At 35.9% G+C, this 21,537-nt stretch overlaps 1 non-coding gene across 1 annotated transcript; it reads left to right on the top strand.

The window, feature by feature from the left end:
• The first annotated feature begins 1,318 nt into the window (after positions 1-1,318).
• Positions 1,319-1,424, top strand: LOC124887459. The gene has a single exon (XR_007045234.1). It is a non-coding gene; the product is annotated as a small nucleolar RNA R71 (small nucleolar RNA).
• The last annotated feature ends 20,113 nt before the right edge of the window (positions 1,425-21,537 follow it).

Here is a 21,537-nt window from a genome sequence, read left to right as displayed (position 1 = left end):
AGACCCATCTTTTAGTACCAAGATATGGGCATAAGATTTATGCTAGTCCCCAATTCACACAATCCACGAGCACTAACGGTCTGCCCAATAGTTATCTGTAATGTAAAACTACCTAGATCCTTCAGCATTATTGGTAGTTTATTTTCTATCTTGGATGTGTACTCCTTAGAAAGTGTAACCGTAGCATACTCTATCAATAGGTTTTTATTTACCACTATATCCTGCAGGTATTTTGCCTATTTTGGTACACTCTGTAGAATATCAACAAGAAGAATATTTACTTGAACCTTCTTTAGAAGATCCAAAAATTTCTTTTAACTGGCCTCCTCTTGATGCTTTCTTTGCCTTTGAGGAAAGGTTAAAGCTAAAGGATTCTTCATAACATGAATTTCATCACTTGTAGTTTTTTATTGACCTCTTTCTCGTCATTATCATTAGAACCATTATCAGTGACTATGGTACTAGTCTACTCCTGAACTATCTCCTTGGTTTGCAATCCACTTCTTGTTGTAACCGTATTCAACTGCTTTGGATTGGCCTCAGTATCACTTGGTATGCCACCTTGAGGCCTTATATTTTGTGCTCCTATAATCTGACCGAGTTCTAACTCTGTATTTCTCATAAGCAGTTGTTGACTCTTCAACTCTGCTGCAAAATGCTATTATTAAGTCATTACTTCTTATGCAAACTATGCTTGTTGGGCTAAAAGCTACTTCATCATCTTATCCATATTACTATCTTGATCAGTAGCTTGATTATTCTGAATAAGCTATTGATTTGATTACACTGACCCTATATACTAATTAGTGTTCTGTGCTTGATTTCCATCCCATGAGAAATTAGGATGGTTCCTCCAGTTGGGATTATATGTGTTACCAAAATTTTGTTTTCCCCGATGATTTGCATTCCCTATATAGTTAACAGAATCTGGATTAGTCATACAAGCATCTTCTATATGCTCACTACTTCCATAAACTTACATCAAGGATTTGCTTATTTGACTGCATTAGCTGTAGTTGCTGCTTGTGGAAGCCCAAACATTATGTTATTAAGCTGAGTAATCATATGATTTTGCATTGTTGCAATCTGTATTTGTAATGCAGTAAACTGGTCTACCTCTAATACCCCTGCAACCTTCTTAGGAGCACTCCTCGAGTCAACATGCCAGTCAGGATTCCCTTGTGAAATCTAATTCAATAATGTGTACAGTTTTTCATAAGTCTTTTCAAAAGCCTGCCCACCTATTGCTGAATCCAAGAAAATCTTGGTGTTTGGCTCTAATCCCTCAATCAAAGTATGAACAAGAACATCATTGGACTAATGATAGTGAGGGCAATTTCGGAGTATTCCCTTAAATCTCTCCCAAGCTTGGTAGAGATTCTTTCCTTTTTTTATCTAAAACTCAGAATCTTACTTCTTAAACATGCAGTCTTTCCTGATGGAAAGAATCAAATAAGGAACTTCTGAGCTAGATCTTTCTATGAATTGATGAAGAGTTGTGGTTTAGCATGTAACCACCTTTTTGCTTCCCCAATTAGAGAAAAAGGGAAGAGTGTCAATCTGACATAATCAAAATTCACCCCTTCTAGGATGTAAGTATCGCTTATTTCCAGGAAGGTTTGTTTGTGCTGTTGTTGGTCTTCATGTGAAAGGACATGGAATTTCCCTGCTAAATTCAACAATTGCACCATATTCTACTTCAATTCAAATCAACCACCTGGTTCGGGCATGGAAATATTATTCATCACATAATTCATGAGTGGGATTGCCACCTCACGAACAGGTCTAGCAGTTGTTTGAGCAGGAATGGATAGAATAACTAGAGCTGGGACATTTCCAGCATTTAAATCGATAGGGTCATTTGGATCAACTGGATGAGCCATTTGAACCTGTTGATTTTGATATTGAGATCTTTGCCTTTGCTGAAATATCAATTCTTGTTATGCAAAAGGCTCTACCAACTCTTTATCTCTCGCCAGTCTTGTAGTCAGCTAATCCTACAAAAATTCAGCAACTAAGATCAAATCGTTAACACTTAAACTTATTATCAAAAAACAAAAATTTAGCAATTTACTAATTATATTAGTCCCTAACAATGGTGCTAAAATTTTATTGCATCTCAAATGCACACACAAGTGCACACGATTGTACAAGTAGTATAGTGACTTAGACAGTAGAATATCGATCCCACGAGGACTAACAACTAGAAATTTAACCAACTTTTAGTTTTAGACAATGAGGTATTAAGTGTTGTAAGGTATCAAAATGATTCGGAATTTAAGACAAAAATGATAAATTAATAAATAAGAAATAGAAATTTGTGACAATCGCAAAGCAAGCACAGTTGTAAATAGTAATGATGAGAATTCCGAGGTTGATGCATTTTGACCAATCATACAAATATCTATTCTTATAGCAATCTAAATGGTTATCAGGTGGTTGATTCATAAGGTTTATGCCATGATCGTGGTCACCCAATCTCAAATCTTCTATCTATTGAATATTGCAACTACAACTCCCGCAGAGATGCAACAACTCTTATAGATTCATAAAGATTCCTTCTTGCAATTGAACCAAGCAAGGCTTCTAGGTATATCCCTATCCTAGATGCTAATTCCAACCTCTTATTTAATAAAAGAAAAACAACCTTGATCCTTAATTTCTTCATTCTATCCTTTGAGTCTCCTCCCGTATTCACATAGAAATATAGATGTATTGTAATGGTGGCCACTCATCAAAATAGTAAGCTCAAGAAATTAAGAACAACCCAAATGATAATCCAAAAAGAAACTACGAGAAAGAATATCAAAGAGTGATCATGTTCTTGGGCTTAACCCAAGAACACGGGTATTTATCTACTCATGTTTGAATTAAACATCAAAAATAAGTAATTAATCATACCCTAAATTAATCTTAATGTAAAGAAGTTCAAAATAAATAATAAGAACCCTAAAAGAGAGAATTTTCTGCTTTTCCGCTGCTGCTATGCTTGCAAAAATTTCTTTGTAATTTTGTTCATGTTTTTCTTTTATACTGGGCCAAAATTAGCTATGCTGGAATAGATGAGGTGCCGCCCTGGCTGTAGCGCGCTCCAGATAAGGCATCATGGGTAATTTACTTGTGGAAATTTATGTAAATCCTAGGATCCTCATTCTAAGCGAGGAGTTACCTCTTCTTCAATGTCGCTCCCACTAAGTTGTTGCCCTATCTATAGCATCGCTCCAGGTGAGGTGTTGCAGGAATATTACCAGGTTCACTGGAAGTTGACTTGAAGAATTTTTCTAAGTGTTGGGATCCTGAATTTGGATCCCACGATGCGGGTATATCGCCATGCATCACTGGAATTCATTTTTCCACTATTTTTCAATGGCACCACACTTTTTCCTTTCATCTTCTTGCTCTGATACTTGATCCAAACTTCCTTGGTTTCTTTAAAAATCCTCACAATGTCCATGATATTCTATATAATTGGCTCATAACATCAATTACCGCTTGCTTCATACTATGTATTCGATTTTTGTCCAAATCTATTAAAAATCCACCCTGCATCAATAATCATCTTGATTAGATATAGAACACAATTAAGGCTTAAATTCAATAAGAATAGCATATTTTGGCTTTTAAAATAAGGCCAAATATAGGTGAATATTGGTGATTGGACATATAAATATGCCCAAGATCAGCAGCGGTAGTTTTATCGCTTAAGATTTAGAGGCATTATATTTATTTTGTGCATTGTGAGTTTTCACTAATCATCACAGTCTTCAGCATTTTATGACCTAGAGGGAGCTTAATTCTAGGTGGCGTAGATGGATAGAGTTTCTTAAGTATTATGATATCTCCATCTTGTATCATTCCAGAAACAAAAATGTAGTAGTAGATGCCTTGAACTGGAAGGCAATGAGTATGGGTAGCTTGTCTTGTATTTCACTCTCTCATAGGCCATTGGCATGGGACATTCATTCCTTAGCCAATTCAATACTGCAACTTAATAGTTAAGACCCTAGGAGGATTCTTGCTAGAGGTTAGGTCCTCACTATTTGAGAAAATTTAGGATCTCCAGTTTAAGGATAATAGACTTTGCATTCATTATGATCAGGTATTTAGCAGTGAGTCCAAGAGAGATACCATAGATTCTAAGTGCATCTTGATATTTGATAGCTACATTTGTGTCCCTAATATTAATGATTTGATTTAATTAATTTTGTATGGGGCTCATAGCTTCAGATGTTCTATTTATCCTGGTATAGCTAAGAAGTATAGAGATTGGAAGCAGTATTATTGGTGGAGTGTCATGAAGAGAGATATAGCAGACTTTATAGCTTATTGCCTATATTTTCAGTAGGTAAAGACCGAGCATCAGTGATCGAGTAGTTTAATTTAGATATTTCTCATTATCGAGTGGAAATGGGAGCGGATTACTATGGATTTTATTAGTTGTTTGCCTTTTTATTTTTATGGTTCTAATGGTATTTGGGTTGTCGTAGATATATTGACCAAGTTAGAAAATTTCATTCTGATTCAGATATCCTTCAGTGTCGAGAGGTTATCTTGTATCTATGTATATGAGATACTCCATTTTCTTGGTGTGTCTATATTTATCATTTCACACCGAGGTTTTATTTTTACTTCTAGTTTTTGGAGAGCTTTTCAGGAAGATTTGGGTACTCAAGTGTATCTTAGTAGGGCCTTTCATCCATAGACAGATGTCCAATCTGAGCAAACTATTTACGTACTTGAGGATATGCTCTGAGCCTGTGTTATATATTTTGGAGGTCAGTGGGAGGAGAACTTAGCCTTGGCAGAGTTTGGATACAATAAAATTATCATTCAAGTATTGAGATAGTACCTTTTGAGGCTTTGGATGGTAGGCAATTTCTTTCCCTAGTTGTATGGTTTGAGACTTTAGAGTTAGACCCCATGGAACTGACTTGCTTTAGGAGTTGTTGTATAGGGTTAGGGTGATTTAGAATAGGTTGAGACTGGTGAAGAGTAGGAAAAAGGCTTATGCAGACCGTAGGCTTTATGCCTTGAGATTTGGAGTTGGTGATTGGGTATTCCTCTGTGTGTCGCCCATGAAGGGTGCGATGTGGTTCGAGAGAAAGGATAATCTTAACCCTAGATATATTTGATCTTTTGAGATTCTTTGCATAGTTGGTGAGGTGGCTTATGAGTGAGCCTTACCTCTAGATTTTTTTTTATCCATGTAATTTTTCATGCTTCCATATTGTGGTTGTACATTCTTAATGAATCTCATGTGCTTAGATAGGAATCAGTCTAGTTAGATGAGCGATTGAACTTCGTAGAGAAGCCTATACTTATTTTGGCTATTAATGTCAAGTGGTTGCGCACTAAGGAGATTCATATAGTTAAGGCTTAGTGAAGGCACTATCCAGTTGATGAGGCTACTTTGAAGATCGAGGGAGAGATAGGGACCTAGTATCCTTAGTTGTTCGAGACTTTTGGTACATCCTAATCCTTTACTTTTCCGGACAAAAGTCCTTTTAGTAGTGGATATTGTAATGACCCTTAAGATCTTTCTTTGTGTTTCCACTTATTTTCATCATTTGAGCTTTTCCATAGCTGCCCCAAGTCATTTATGATTTGATGGGAATGACAGTTTAGTTACGGAGCAGTTCGTTTAATTTTAAGAGCCAATTTCCTATTTTGAAAACTTTACTGGTTCAAATTGGTTACCGGGCAAAAACTTTAACCAAACATCATTGTATGCCAATTCTAACAGTTCTAATAGCTCTGGAATATATAGTTTAGGCTAGGTGGAATCTTAATTTAGGTCCTGAAGCACCTGGTGTCACTCTGACCTATTGGTCAAAATGTTAAGAAAATGAAAATTAGGTATGAGACCTACTTATTGAAATGACCTTGGATAGAAATTTTGACTGTGCCATTGAGTTTAAAATGTCAAATTTGATTAGGTAACATAGTCTTTTTGTGTATATGGGATTCCAAATGAATACTGAGGGGTTGGCGTACACTTGGAGATTTCGAGGTTTCTCAGCAGTTCTAGTGCGATTGCTAATAGCGAGCCAAAGGGGTGCGATTGTGCCTCCATTTCTAGGGCACCCAAATTTTGTGATCGTAGTTCCCATATCACGATAATGACTTGGCTGGGAAACCACCAGTTATGGGATCGTGAGGGACAGGTCATAATTATGATACCCGAACACCCGGAAAAGGTATAAAAAGCCTCTTTTTAGCTTGCTTTTCCTATTCCACATTGATTCTCAAGATACTAAACCCTAAATATTAGGGAATTAACATTAACTCTTGTGGTTTATTTAGGAGCTTGGGAATGATTATTTTGTGATTTTTCTCGAAATTTGAGGTAAGATTTGTTCTCATTTATACTGTATTTCTCATGTCTTTTTTAAATACCTAAAACTTTGTGACTTAATTTAAGCACCAATTCAGCTTAGATTTCACCTATTTTTAGGGTAATTACTCCTTGAGTTTGAGAGAATGTTGGGTTGGCCTCAGAAATGTGATTTCCATAAATGGGACCCACATAGGATTTTTGAGTATTTTTTAACTCATAGCACAATGGTGAAATTTGGGTGTAATTATTCTCATATTGATGAGTAGAATTTGACTTTAATAGCATGGTGTCTTACAGAATCTTATCGGAATGGAAAGTTTGTGATTTAGCCGATTCTTCAAGCTTTCTATGGTGTCCATGTAGGCTTGCTTTTCCCTCTCACTAGATTGAGGTATTTCATAGTATTTCTATGATATTGTGTTAGATTTGGTATAGGTTCTAGGTGTTGGTGATGGAAATTAAAATGCTTGGATTGATTGGACTATTTAGGCTATACAAAAATTATAAATTAGTTGTGATCGGTTTAGTTGCTTATGCTTAAGGTAAAACCTCTATCTTAGGATCGAATTGTGGCTTATTTAACATCAAAAAGTGGATATAGATACCTTAGCCTACATCATGGTAGAAATTACCTTGTAATGAATTTTGGGGATCTAGAAGTGGTCCTTGGACCCACCTTAGGTCAAGATTCGGGTTAGCGATTGAAAACTTTTTATATGCTTGTTGTATGCCTTGAAAATTCTTATTGAGGTAATATTGAGAAACTTTTGAAATTGATGGTTATGATGGGTTGGTATTGTGAGTGTATGCTTACTGATTATGTTAGAGACTATGCTATTAATTATGATAGCGATTATGATATGAATTATGCTTATTATGCTATTGATCATGCTAGTGATTATGCCATTGATTGTGATAGTGGTTATTCTGTTTTTCATGCTAGTGATCATGCTTAGATATTATACTAGCGATTATGCTATTGATTATGCTATTTACTATTATATGATGATATATGGTTATTGGTTTGATGGCTATTGATTATACAATTACCAATTTGAGTTCGGATATTGATGATGATATTGATGACGAATATATCAGGTTTAAGTCTGGAAGATGATTAGGTCATTGCTCATATATATGCATATAAGTATACTCATTCAAGTCTGGGGGTGATTATGATATTAATCACATACTTAGAGGTTTGAGTTCAGCCATTACTATGATATTGATCATGATATTGACGATATGACAATGAGGACTTTGGGGGTTTAATAAGTTAGAATAGAGACACTGGATAAGTCTAAAAATGGAAAAATTGTTATGATGAGGTATGATATGGATGGATTTTAGTTGTATCATGTGAAATGGTAGATGATGGTGGTTCAAATTATAATATCATGATTGTACCCTCAAGGCTTATAGGGTCTTGCGTTGGGTTATTTACTTTTTTAGACTTATTGGCTTATGGGGGCTAATTTTGTTGTTATAATTGCATGTGTTTGATTCTTCATGTTATTCTATTACTATGATTATTTATTTATTCATGTACAACAATGTTGGAGTTATATCAAGTTCGCATCCTGATGACGTCTAAACTACACCTCCTATCAAAAAATGATACAGTCGTTGTCAAAATATAGTAACCTAATAGAGTTTGTGGTTGAATCCCAAGGTAACATGTGGAATCGTGGATCTCGGCAGTTGTAGTCCGCAGGTAGAACAAGAAAAGTAAATGGGAGCTTTTGTGTAGTAATCTCGATCTAGTAACTATATCAACTTTGATTGTAATCTGTCATAGGTGAACACTAGTATTGTGTCTCCCTTCCTTCTCAACTTCGTAGGCTTATCGTGTTTTGTTGAACCAACCCGATACTTTGTTTGGAGAATCAATAAGTTATGTACCTTCTACTATCATTTGGACAAGCAGAAAGATTTCACCCTTTACTTTTTGGGTCTCAGGATGTTGCCTTACTAACCGTTATCTTGATCCCAGTTAACTATTACCTTTTGAGTCTCTTCTAATTAGATGAAAGCTAACTATCTTACTTAGTTATTACCTAGTCGCGTGGATCAACATTTAAACTCCAAATTACTATTGTCTTCATCTTTTGCTAGTCACCTACTCCTCTTTTGAAGTAAGCATCAATATCCAGGTGGGATCATAACGTGTGCACCCATTAAGAAAACTATTATGATGAAGATAAAGCAATTCATGACTGGGTATCGGTTCAGAACAACAATAGCACATCCCTTGCTTCATCAATCCACCAGGATTTTCACAACCCTATCTATAGGTTTTAGCCACGTGCTCTTGTGAAAAAATCAATATCATTCATAATAGAAAGCATAGATGAAACCACAATGATAAGAAGTAATAAAACCCATAACCATAAATAAATTAATCAACTGAAGTTAATACAAGAGAATCACAAGGTCAAAAATGGATCTTGGAATCAAAATATGTTTGTACCTATCAAAATTCCATTACTCCTATTAAAAACACATAAAGGGTATTTATAGTACATAAGAAAACCCTAAAATCAAAGCCAAAATGAAATAGGAGAAAATAGGGTCAGTAGCCACGTGTGGTCTATACTTATGCCATGACCCTAGGCACAGGTAGTACCTACGGTCAGCAGGGGGAGTGCAGGTACAATCTAAAAGTACCGAATGGAAAAAATCCTGGAAGTTAGCTCTTGATATTTTAGAATTCTGACACTCGCTTTTTCTACTACGGTCCATAGGTCCTACTTGCGGTCCACATGTTGACTTGCTCAGTGTCGGGAGTCATCGTTTCAGATCTTCTTTAATTCTCGAACAAGATTTGATCACGAACAAGCTAGAAAGTGTCCCGAACATCCATAATTTCTCCAAAAGTAGCCAAAAAAACTTTTATCTTTTTTATGAACTTAGCATTCAAAACATGGTTTCCTACAAAACATACCCAAAACATTTCATATCTAACAAATAACCTCAAAAATTTGCATATTTTCCTTGTTTACGCATTGAAAGTGTTATATTTATATATCACATCAACACCCTTAACTTAGAATGTTTGCATGTCCTTAGGCAAGAAAACACAACAAAAATAAAAACGTGCCCACAGCTTAAAATGTTTGCATGTCCTCAAGCAAAAAAAACACAATAAAAATAAAAATAATGCTTAACTAGGAGAATCTAAGCTATTCAAGGCACTCAATCAACACTTTAAACTCAAATTACAACATTCCCTCTCCTATCTAAATTTTCAAAACCAATTGTGTATGAATATGAAGCACAACAATGTGACACAATGGGATCAAGGTATGGAAATCGCATTAGCAATAATCAACCACTCATATATACAAGTTACACTACCTAGAACAAGCAAATAGCTACTAGTAAGACTCAAGTGTCCATATAATAATGATTTCCCACTCACTCAATAAAATAATGCATGTCAATGCAGGGACGGTCAAGAGACACTCGCACTGAGAAGAGAAGTTCCAATAAATACATATCAAACACCTTAGGCTTACCCTTATTTTCTTTACCTTAGCATTAAGACAGTCAAGGCTAGAATCAGTATAGGACTTTTCTCGGCTTTTAATGTAGGCTTGGGGGATGGTTTGCTAAATATGAACATATCAAGTGACTAAGCCTCCTTGGCACTACACTACCCTTGGGGTCTCACTAGCCAATTTCCCTTTTTCATTCCACCCTTATTTCTCCCTTTTCATTGTTTATTGCATATTCAAGTTGGGTATGGTCTTTTATTCTTTCTTTTTTGCCTTTTTCATAATCTTTTCCCTTTTTTCTTTTTCTTTTCTTTTTCTACCACACCTAGCCTTACTAACTTTTTCTATTATTCTTACCCTTCTTCTTACCGACTTAACACTATACACCCCTATGATAGACACCCTCAACATAGGCATTTTGCTTGAGTTGAGGTACACAATGTCCAAGGATGACTAGGTCCAAAACAAGTTCATTACAATATAAATGATAAGGTGAATGGTGAAATAAGAAAAATAGGCTTATAAGGCTCAAAACAGGAATCAAGGGATATAATTTCACACATCGAAGGTCATTTAGGCTAAAAGTAGACTAAAAAAAAAAGTCCTATGATCCTTTCCTAATCAACTATCCTTCAATCTAGGTAAGAAAAATCATGCAACTTCTGAATTCAACACACTATATTACCTAGGTAGTATTACACACACACATAGCACAAAGTTAATATTAAAATATTCTACCGATCTGGTTCATGTGACTCTTAGCAAGTGATTATCATGTCCCTTATTCTAATGCCATAAAAAGATCCACAATGTCCACACATATTATATTCACACAGTTCAAAAACAAAAATATTTGGAGGGGTATAAAAAATTAAGAAAACTATGACTTGTAATACGCTATATTATCCTTAGTTTAGTTTAGATCCTAATCCATGCATAAGAGGCTTAGATCCTGAAAGTTTCACTACGTGTTGGAGACTTAGTCATATTGTTGGAGTCTTAACTTTGAGGACTTTTAAGTAGCCTTTCCAACCCTAAGACATAGTTTTTTGAGTTAATTCATGATCAGGAAAGCAAGAAGTATATCTCGAAGAAGTTTTGGACTTTTTGGACGAGGTTAGGGTCGTATTTGGATTTCGATTCCAGCAACTTAATGTGATTCCACCACGTCGCATTGGGTATAGCAATGAGCATGTAATCACACCATGTCAAGGCCCCAAACGGCATTCCAGTTGTGACTTTAATCTCTAGATAGGCAATAAAGTCATTTAACATTACCCCAAGTCATAAAAACATAAGATTGAACGTCGGCTTAAGCATTATACATCCATTCTCCATAAATTTTCTCTCCAAGAAACCTTAACCTAATTCCAAGAACTCCAAAACTCCTTCGCTTCCTCTTCAAGATAATAAAAAATTTAAGGCTCTTAGCCCAAGAACTTCAATAAAAGCCTTTAATAATATCTTTGAGAGTTCAAAGTCAAGCTTCTATATCAAATCAAGCCTATTAAGGTATGTGGGTTTATGAACAAGGGTATGCTTTCACCCTTGTGACCAAATTATGTGATTTTAAGATTTTATTTAATGGTTTTAAAGTAGGGTTCAAACCCAAGTGTGTATATTCTTGAAGAAAGTGATTATTATGACATTTAAAGCTTTGAGTATATCAAGAGTTACTTATGTTTATGTTTTAACTTATAAGATTTATATTAAGCATGAGATTGCACTGTCTTGACTTGATATTGTTGAAGTATTTTAAGAAGATTGTTATTGAGCATGAAGTTTTATTATGACTTGACATGAGTTTAAATCATGGATTTTAAGCCCTAAGTTTGAGTATTGAGACTTCAAGAAGATTATGGCTTTTAGTATTCTTTGATAAGCTTATTTCAAGATTTAAGCAAAAATTGATCTTTGGATCCACAGCTAAGAGATGAAATCCACATTTTTCATTTTGATTACAGCTTAAAGCAAAGAGAAGAATAAATGATTTTCATTATAAACTCTTATGCTATTTTAAGGTGGATTTCCTAAAGAAAGAGCATATAAGTAATATAGTAGTATTTAGCACCGAGTTAGGTATGAGGCCAAGGTCACATGCCCCAGAACTATGATCCACCATAGGTTTAACTTCCCAATATAGGTTCTGTATAGTGATCACTCTAGTTAGGTTCTATTCTGATGGCAAGGGTATATTATCCCTACCAATGTAGGTGACGTTGGACTCCATGATATCTCACATGGTTTATGACGGTTAGAAGAACCTCCCAAAATAAAGAGTAAAAGTATAGATTTTAGAAATAAGTGTTATCCCTCACACGATTTATACAATAAACTTTATTATCCATTATTTATGATTTTCAACTTTCATTTATTCAAGATCAAGGTGAGTCATTTACACTTAGCATGCATCACTTAAAAGTTTATTTGAATATTGAGTAATTGTTTTTACTTATGCATTCACCCCTACATACTTAGTAAATTCCAAAAGTAATGATCCACATATATGTCTATGTGCTATATTGTCTCATAATATAGGTACCAGTTGAAGCCCACACATCATAATCAAATAGTATACAACTTTCAGTCAGCTGGTGATGAGTCCTTTTGAGTCTAGGGCTCAAGTCAGTCAGAGCTCTAGTATCATCTTATTTTCTTTATTCAGTCGTATTAATTTAGGATAGTTGGGGTCATGTCCCGGCTACTTATAGTCAATACTAGTTGAGGGTTCATACACAGTTAGTAGAGTTGATGTATTTGATTTTAGTTTTGTTTTGTATAACTAGATTTGTAATCATTTTAATAGTTTGGTTTTGAAGACGTTCAGCTAAAGTCTTTTCTTCCTCTCATTTCTTCAAGATTTATGTATCTTATGTAGTTGCTCACGAGTTATGCTAGTACAAGGATTATCTTGGGATCACTTGTGGTCCTAAGCATTGTGTGATGCCCAGGGGATAGTCTCGGGGAATTACATGACTACTAACCAAAATTCATACAAATCTCCTAATTACACAAAAACAAAACACAATATAAAGTAAAACACAATACAACACAAAATTATCCGAGACATGCCAGTTCTACAACCATACCGCAGCTGACTGGAAAATAAACACGATAACAAAAACCTACGGCGGCATGGTGTACCTACCCCCAACTAAAAATTATGCACTATCCTTAATTCGATAAAACAAAATAGAGGGAAATGAAAACATACCTGGGACACAATAGGCATCCAAATCATGAGCATCCCCATATAGGGTCATATCAGGTTGCGGAGGTGGGGGAGGTGGCGGTGAACTACTTGATGACGTAATCACTGTAATATATGCACGCCTCTTCCTATCGATGAATTCGGTATGCAACAAATCATGTATGGCCTTTTTAACAGCCTAGTCATATAGCAAATTAGGATCCTACAAGTTGTCTATGTGACCTTTCTTGTACCCAATTGTCGGGACCTTTTCATTGCCCTCCATGAAGAAATCATTATCTCGATATACATGGAAATGATATCTAAATTATAGGAGATATAACTGAGGGAGTGGATACTACACGACACTCGATGAGAGAGCGTACCTCTGCTCGTAATATATTAAAATCCTCCCTAATCTAGGCTAGATCCAGTGTATCTATCTCTGTGAATCGAGTTGTAACTAGTCTATCAAACTCATCAAGCCGTGTCTGGAAGTTAACGCATAGCTCAAATAGTAAATCTCTCCGTACGGCCTCCCATCGATCCTCTATCTACTCAAATTTAGTCCTAACCCTATATTTTATCTTCTCGTAGATGGTAGTTATCTCGGTCTCAAAACCCTCAATAGAGCATTGATGGCCTTCTATCTATCTACTAAGCATTGAAAAAACTTGCTAGATATAGTGATCATACTTGTAGAAGGAGTTCTAATGTATGGGAGAGTAGGCTCTGAAGATACACCAGCTAGCTCTGAGACTAAAGTCGGGGTTAAAGAAAAAGTAGTTGGTGTTCCCTCGCCCTATGTACTAGATTCTGGAGAATTTCTCTTCTCCCCTATATCAATATCAATACTAACACCCATATCACCTTGATGTGCCTCATCAGGCTCTTTTGAAATTGTTAGGCTGAGCCCTCAATTTAGGATTATGGTACTACTTCCTGCCCTCTCCATCTTTTGGAAGGGCCTTGACGTTCTAAATCCTTCATAGTATTTGTGTGTGCACCCATCACCACAAGTACCCTCTAATCTACACCTGATATCTCAGGCATAATAAACTCATCACACAGCCTCTAAATCATGAAAGGGAATGTCAGATTAGTCAACTCCCCAATTACTCTATCATGTAACTCATACCTGAGGATGATAGAAAAATCAATAGCATATCTAGCCATCATACAAGCAACCGTGCTGCTCTCTCCCATATCAATGTACAATTTGAAGCAGTGGGTATCAGTCGATACTTGATCAGCAACTACTAATACTTGGCCTCAAATGTCAATAGAACCTTCTTGAGCATACCATCTCATAATCCATGGGGTCGCATCACCCAAAAATAAAAAATAACTAGCTATCCACCTCGCCATATTAACCTACTCTCGTCAGTGCTCAGCCTCCCGTATGATATGTCGATCACATGTGTCCCTCAGTCTGTGATCGCACTCAGTTATAGATATAGGAGTAATGTAATATGGGCCGAAGATAACTTTACAGATAGTATCTGTCCAAAAGTAAACTCTAAGCCCTCTAACCAGTGTATGATCAGGTTATAGTTGTCCCACGAATCTCATTAGGCCTCGATGTCTGCGCATAAAAAGAACTATAGTATCTCTGTAGGATGCATAAAATTCCTATACCATGGTCGAGCTGTAAGAACCGAATGGCCTAGTCATCAATTCTAGTTGATATCTATCAAATATCGCCCACAACTATGGAACTAGATCGAGCCTCAATAGGTTAATCCAATTTTCCTCATAAATACACCTTGTAGGACTGTTTGCCTCCCAAACAAGATTTTTAATAGTATATATCTCCTATATTTCTTCTATACACCACCTCAGATGTCCCTCCTCAGGAGGTGCAATAGGGAATGTGTGGGTGTAGGACTCTACCCCTGATGTACTAATACATTGTAGGTATCCTTCTTCATACCCACCTCAGACTGGGGTATATCTAACTACTTTACATGAGTAGAGGTACCTTCATCAGAATGGGGCACCACTGATGGCTCCTCCTACTCTACTTTCCCTGATGAATCCTAGGATAACTCAAACTAGGAGGTCCTGAGCAGCAACCTATGGAGTAGATTCAGAATCTATCTCCTCCTCATCATCATCATCGTCAGCTAGAGGAACATTTGGTGGTGACATTTTTGTTGACTTCATCCTTGGTTAGGTTGTAAGTATCTGAGTAGCCTAGAGGTATGTCCTCTCATAACTCTGCGTGTCACCTCAATTGCAGTGTCTCTACATTGCTTCCTAGAGTACTCCTCCACTAAACCACTAGGCTCAGGAGAATCTGCTCGTCTTCTCAAGGTATTGACCTTCATCCTCTTCATAAGTTTAGGTTCCATATGTACCTGAAAAACTAGTTGTTAGTTTCCAACAAAAGTGAGGGGTACAAAAAGTTGAAGAAAAACTAAAAATTTGAAAAGTTCAAATTTTTCCACAATTTTCACACCCCTATAACCTATTTTAAATCCCAACAACTCCAATGTTCACACACCTATCCTAAATCACAACATTCAAAGCAAACAAACATGCTCAACTAGTGGTATTACTTTTATTCATTCAAGTTCAACTTCTGGTTGGGGTGTAACTTTAGATTTTACTTCAAATCAAGTCCCTACATTAAGATTTTAGGCTACTTCAAGGCTCCTACATACAAGTATGACAGATTCTAATTATTTTTCAATGGAATACATATGTCAACTTGTTTAAATAATCGATAGATCAATACATAACTATTAAGAGTTGGGAAATTTACCTTTTTAAGTGAATAATGAAGAAGTTAAGAAAAACCAAAGTTGGAACTTGTTTTTAGCATGTTGGGACAAGTTGGTATCATAAATAAATATCCATTTAGCCTTTAATTAGGTGTGGGGTTAGTTTATGTTTTAAGAGAAAAGTTTGAATTCATAGAGAAAAGTGATGTTTTGAGGATTTGAATGAGTTAGAATGAGGTTATGGTTGTTTAAATATAGATGGGTGCTATTTTATATCATATGTATGTGTTGGTAGGCCCAAAATTTGAATTAAAAAGTGGTCCCAATTTTTGACCTAGCCACGGCTTGTACCTACGCATGCCACGTACGCCAGGCATGGGTGCAGGTGCTATTTGCAGCCAACAGGTGCAGGGTGTAAGTGTCATGACAAAAAATTTGACCCACTTTCCTGCAATTCTGACTTGGGATTTCAATATTTTTCCAACTAGTTATTGTCTCAAAACCTAAGTTTGAGGTCCCAAAAGTAAAATTACATGCCAAAGACCATAACTTTCAATTTTTCATCCTCAAAATTTCAACTTTTCAACTTATTACTCGACTTACTGCATGGGACTTGTGACAATGATTGGTTGATCACACACCCCCTTACCTTGAAATTGATGAATGTAGAAAAGTTTACTATATTTCAGGTAAGTTCAAGAGCTAAAATCCTACAAAAAGGAAAATAACAAAAAATGTGAACACTAACAATAGTGAATTGCCTCCCACTCAGTGCTTGATTTAATGATGCAGCATGATGTCACTGTGTCAGTTACTCAAACTTTACCAACAATCTCATGGGTTGCCTCCCATACAACAATTGATTTAACGTTGTGGCAAGACACGGGTAGCTTGACTACTCTAAATTCATGAAGGTACCTATAGTAATATCCTCTACGGTCATCAATACAATCAATCATGGACACTACCCTCAAGTCGGCTGGATACTTCATTGACCTTCAAATGTTGAATGTAGCCTCCTCTCCATCGACTCCAAATTAAAGCTCACCTTTCTCCATGTTAACCATAGCTCTGCTTGTGACCATTAATGGTCTTCCCAGTGTAATGGGCATCTCAGTGTCAACCTCACAGTCCAATATAGAAAAGTTAGTTGGAAAGATGAAGTTATCCACCCTTATGATCACATCAAATGAGATTGCCATAGGCTTTCTCATTGTGCGATGACCAATCAACAACCACATCAAATTCGGTTTCAAAGTGTTTAATCCAAATTTTTTAAATACGGCAAGCGACATCAAATTAATACTAGCCACTAAGTCACATAAGGATCTGGTAAATTGGGATAACCCTATAATGCATGGTATAGTGAATGCTTTGGGATGGCCCTTTTTTGTGAAAAAGACCTAATTGTGACTGCACTGTTGGGGTGCACACCATTAATATCCTCAAATGTTTCTCATTTCTTCCTTGCGACCAATTGTTTTATAAACCTAGTATATCTAAGCATTTTCTCAAATGCCTCAAGAATAGGTATGTTAAATCTCAATTATTTCAGCATCTCAATGAATTGCTTGAAATTACTTTCCTTTTTACTTTTCTTTAATGTCTAAGGAAAATATGGGGGTGGTCTCAGAATTTATCAAATTTTTGCCTCAATGACCAGACCCTTACCTTTTTCTTCAACAACTTTACCTTTATCACCTGTTACCTTCTCAACAGAACGTGTCTCATCATCAGTAGCTTCTACAGCAGGTCATGGGTTATCCATAATAGTGATACCACTCCTTATTTTAATAGCAAGTACATGACCATTATTTTTAGATTTTGCATCGTGTTGCTTAACAAGGTACCAGGCTTCATCTACTTCAGAGTTGTTGACATCTTCCCAAAATAGTGCTCTAACTTCTTGATAGAAGTGACTCGACCTTCTATGTCAAAGTTGAAATTTTTTCCTTAATTTCCTTACGGACGATCTCTTGATTTTCCTCACTCTTCAACAGCTTATCCAGTATCTCTTCCATTCTAGATTCTATATATCATCTGCTAGGTAGAAATGTACCTATCTCTCCTCTCTCTGTATTCATCCTTCTTTCTCTAGTCCCCAATCTTCTCTATTCTACAGTCTCTATATCCATCATAGTAGTTCCAACCTCGATTCCCTTTCCCTTGGGCTAGGAAACCCACCAACATACGAACCAGAAAATTTGCTTCCCCTTCCAATTTTTACTCATAAGCTTTAGAATCTGTGTTGCTACTGCATTTACATTCTCAAAAGTCATTGCTAGAAGCTTCTTTTCTAGTACCCCAAGATCAGTTCTTAGCAACACAATCTCTTATGCTACTATGTCATCAGCTATTTTCTGGCCCTAGGAGGCACCAATAGAATATGTAACAGATCCGCTCTTATTCTCTTAGGTTGCCACCCTCAGTTTGTGAGTGAGATATGATCTAATATATCTGAAGTTATTTTCTAGAATAGACTCATTAAATCTCCTCCAAATACAGTGTCTGCCATGGCTCTGGAGCTGATGGTCAAGGCTCGATAAAATATCTCTAATAAGCTCACCCCTGACAACCAATGGTTAGGCACCATACTCAAATTCTTTTTGAACCTGAACCATACCTCGCATATAGATTATTATTGCATCTGTCTGAAGTTATAGATCTCGTCCTTAAGCCACAATATCCTAGATGTAGGAAATAACATGTTCAAGAATTACTTGTGCAACTCATTCCATGTAGTGATAGAGCCTTTTGGCCGTTCCCCTAACCATAAAGTTACTTCTCATGTAAGTGAGAATAGGAACAACCTCAATCTGAGTGCTTCCTGACTCACTCCTAAATTTGTGTACAAACTATAGATCCCGATTAACTTGTTAAATTGCTAGTTTGCATCATCTATAGGTAGAACTATAAACACACCCTTTAGATTTAAGAGTTGGATCATTGCACTCATGATGTTAAACTTGATGCCTGGGCGTAAAATAGGAGGAACTATGGTTCTATTCTCTGTCATCTAAACATATCCCAAGTCTTATTCATCATCTATATATGGATGTGTATACTGATATACTAGGATTACTTGAACACTGGCACCTCTAGCTCTATTATGATTTCCACCGAGTGTTATTTATCTCTACTCAGCTAGCTCTGCCTCTTTAGCTAACCACTGAGCTTCTTCCATTTCCCTCCTCTCAACTTCAGCCTGAGCTAATACCTCACCAATCTATTGATCAATAATATCATGTACTCCTTCAGGAGAAGGGAGAGATACAATATCATAAACCCCTTTAGAAAGTTTAACTCTTTTCTACTCAGACATCCTACTAGGTTCTTGTAGGATTCTCTCTGGATTTGAATTTTGTGGAAGTAATAAGGGAATTCCTCTACTCCATGTTCTAGGAATACACCGGCATATGCCTAATTATGAATAAAAACAAAAAGAGATACCCCAAAACTGCAACAACTACAAATCATAAATTAATATCGTGTTCCTCGGCAACGGTACCAAAATTATGACGATGTACAAACTACACCTCCTCTCAGAAGATAATATAGTCATCTCAAAATATATTAACCCAACATATATTGGGATCGAATCCTAAGGGAATACATGGAATCATGGATCTCAGCATGTGTAGTCCGCGGGAAGAATAAGAAATATAAAAGGGGGTTTTGTGTAGTAATCATGAGTAAGTAATCAGTCGTAGGTGAACACTAGGATTATGTTTCCCGTTGCTTCTCAACTCCTTAGTATTATCATGCTTTGAAGAACTAACCCGATACTTTGCATACGGAATCGATAAGTTCTGTACCTTTTATAGTGTTTTAGACGAGCAGAAAGATTTCACCCTTTACTTTCTAGGTCTCAAGATATTGCCTTACTAAACCTTATATTGATCCCATTTAACTATTACCTTTTGAGTCTCTAGTTATTATATGAAAGCTAACCATCTTACTTAGCTATTACCTAGTAGCGTGGATCAATAATTAAACTCAAAATTACTATTGTCTTTATGTTTTCCTAGTCACTAATCCTCTTTTGAAGTAAGCAGCAATATATATATGTGGAATCCTAACGTATGCACCTATGAAGAAAACTATAATGATGAATATAAATCAATCCATGCATGGGTATCGGTTCAGACTAACAACAACACTTTCCCTACTTTGCCAATCTACCAAGGTTTCCACAACCCTAGTATAGGTTTTAGCCATGCATGCTTGTAAAGAAATAATTATCATTCATAATCAAAAGCATAGATAAAATCACAATGATAATAAGTAATAAAACCCACAACCGTAAATAATTTAACCAACTGAAGTCAATACAAGAGAATTCCAAGATCAAAATTAGATCTCTGAATCAAAATATATATGTGAGTATCAAAAGTGTGTTATGCCTATTAAAAAACACATAAAGGGTATTTATAGTGCATGAGGAAACCCTAAAACCAAAGCTCAAACGAAATAGGAGAAAACAAGGCCAGCGGACACATGTGGTCTGTACTTGCACCTTGACCTTAGGCGCTAGTAGTACCTATAGTCAGCAGGGTGAGCGCAGGTATAGGGTGCAGTTACTAGATGGAAAAAATTTTGCAAGTCAGCTCTCGGGATATTGGAATTATTTCACTTACTTTGTCTATGTGTGGTCCGTAAGTCTTACTTGCAGTCCATATATTGACTTGGTAAGGAACGAGAGTCATCTTTTCAGCTCTTCTTCAATTCTCGAGCATGCTTTGATCACACAAAATTTTTAAGTATCCCAAATATCCATAATTTCTCCAAAAGTATCCAAAAACACCTTTCTCATATTTTTAACAAACTTAGCATCCAAAATATGATTTCCTGCAAAACATACCTAAAATGCATCTTATCTAACAAAATAAGCTCAAAAATATGCATAGTTTCCTCATTTTAATCATTAAAAGTGATATATTTCTATAGCATATTACTTCCTTACCGTGACCTAGTTATATTATCTAGCATTTTATAATATTTATATCATAATTTAGCTTATTCAGCCGACGATGCCAACTAAGAACCAGTGGTTTTGGTACTCATACTACACTTTTGTACTTTTTTGGTGTAGATTCAAGTACTATCAATCATTGCTGATTCATTGATTGTAACGTGTTGGATTCTAGAGAAAGGGCGAGCTCTTATAGTTAGGGTTTTCCATTTCTCTCTATCTTATTTGTGTCTAGTCTTTTATTTCGACACAGATTGGATTAATAATTATAGAAATTAAGTTGTATTTAAAGTAGCTCTTGTACTGGATCAACCAGGTCATGGGATGGTTATCTGTACTCTTGGCTACCTTTGTCTATTTCTACTGCCTTAGTTATTTATAAGTTGCAATTGTTGTTTTTACTTTTTTGTGTATTTTTCTATAAGATAACCTATTCAATTTGGCTTTGGGTTATGGTTCATCTTACCTACTATTGGGATAAAATAGGTGCAATTGGAACTCATAAATTAGGTCATAATAGTGAATAACCTTAAGAACCTAATGGAGAATCTATATTCCCTTTGCAAATTGTTCATCATCTGGATAAATTATGTTGAATACTCTGATTATTTAAGATTGATGATGAAAATTGATAAGTTGTCAACTAATTGATGAGCTTCAACCCAAGTCTTCAATCATGTAAATTTTTTATTCATATCTATTTTAGGGTGATGATGGATGTTGATGAGCCATTAACACTGTCAATGTTAATGAGAATGATTTTGTCACTTAGTTTCACTATTCTGGAAATCTTTGCATTGTATTTAAGGTAATGG

The sequence above is a fragment of the Capsicum annuum genome, chromosome 9, assembly GCF_002878395.1.
Source record: "Capsicum annuum cultivar UCD-10X-F1 chromosome 9, UCD10Xv1.1, whole genome shotgun sequence".
NCBI classification, from domain to species: Eukaryota; Viridiplantae; Streptophyta; class Magnoliopsida; order Solanales; family Solanaceae; genus Capsicum; species Capsicum annuum.
This window is presented reverse-complemented; position numbering and strand designations above follow the sequence as displayed.